The 1,329-nt window shown below is 45.0% G+C and overlaps 1 pseudogene; it reads left to right on the forward strand.

Moving 5' to 3' along the window:
• The first annotated feature begins 6 nt into the window (after positions 1-6).
• LOC106751316 lies at positions 7-1,103 on the forward strand (annotated as a pseudogene).
• Positions 1,104-1,329: the final 226 nt, after the last annotated feature.

Genomic DNA, 1,329 nt, shown 5'->3' on the forward strand with positions numbered 1-1,329 from the left:
GTTTCTGGCGACGGAACTTGGCGTAAGCGGGGTTATTCATCGTTGCAAGACGTAACGACTGTGATCGGACATTATACAGGGAAAGTCCTCGATCTCCTAGTAAAATGCGCGTATTGTAAGCAGTGCGAGTACTGGAAGACACACGCTGACGACTTCGATGAATGGATGGAAACACACAAAAATGAATGCACTGCGAATCACGTTGGTAGCGCCGGAAAAATGGAGGTGGACGCGGCTAAAGAAATGTTCATGAGATCGGAGAAATTACACGGCGTGAAATATACCTCCTATGTCGGTAACGGCGATTGCAAAACTTTCAAAGGGATAACAGAATGTAACCCTTACGGCGAAAATTGTATTGTCGAAAAAAAAGAATGCGTTGGCCATGTCCAGAAAAGAATGGGAGCACGACTGAGAAAACTAAAAAAAGATACTAAAGGACTGGGCGGCAAAGGAAAGCTCACAGCAAAACTAATAGATGAACTTAGTGTTTATTACGGGTTAGCCATCCGAAGGAATAAAGATTCTATGCCGGATATGAAGAAGGCAATATGGGCTACGCTGAAACACAAAGCATCGACAAACGAGAAATCACAACATGAGGATTGTCCAGGATGAAAACAGCTGGTGTACCTGGCAACAAGCCAAAGCTCAAGGTAATCTGTCCGATTATGAACACAAACCGGCTCTCTCTAGCGACGTGCTGAAGGCCATCACACCTATATACGAAGAGCTGAGCAACGAAAATTTGTTGACACGTTGTGTTGGAGGATATACACAGAACAGCAACGAGAGCCTGAATGCGATGATCTGGTCGTTAGCTCCGAAACAAACATTCAGCGGCGCAAAAACCGTCGATATTGCGTCGTATTGTGCTGCGAGCATTTCCAATGAAGGCTACTCCTTCAAAAGAAGGGAAAAGTGTCGAACGACCGTTCGTTTGCTTGTGATATTCTGCGTTCGTCCACGGTGTTGCATAAATTGAAGGCGTTTGGTCCAATTTTGATGTTCATAACGTCCATCATTTTGAGAATACTGGAGTATTTTGCGCCGCTGAATGTTCGTTTCGGAGCTAACGACCAGATCATCGCATTCAGGCTCTCCTTGCTGTTCTGTGTATATCCTCCAACACAACGTGTCAACAAATTTTCGTTGCTCAGCTCTTTGTATATAGGTGTGATGGCCTTCAGCACGTCGCTAGAGAGAGCCGGTTTGTGTTCATAATCGGACAGATTACCTTGAGCTTTGGCTTGTTGCCAGGTACACCAGCTGTTTTCATCCTGGACAATCCTCATGTTGTGATTTCTCGTTTGTCGATGCTTTGTGTTT

This window comes from Dinoponera quadriceps, unplaced genomic scaffold (genome assembly GCF_001313825.1).
Source record: "Dinoponera quadriceps isolate SergipeBrazil2010 unplaced genomic scaffold, ASM131382v1 scaffold11126, whole genome shotgun sequence".
Taxonomy (NCBI): domain Eukaryota; kingdom Metazoa; phylum Arthropoda; class Insecta; order Hymenoptera; family Formicidae; genus Dinoponera; species Dinoponera quadriceps.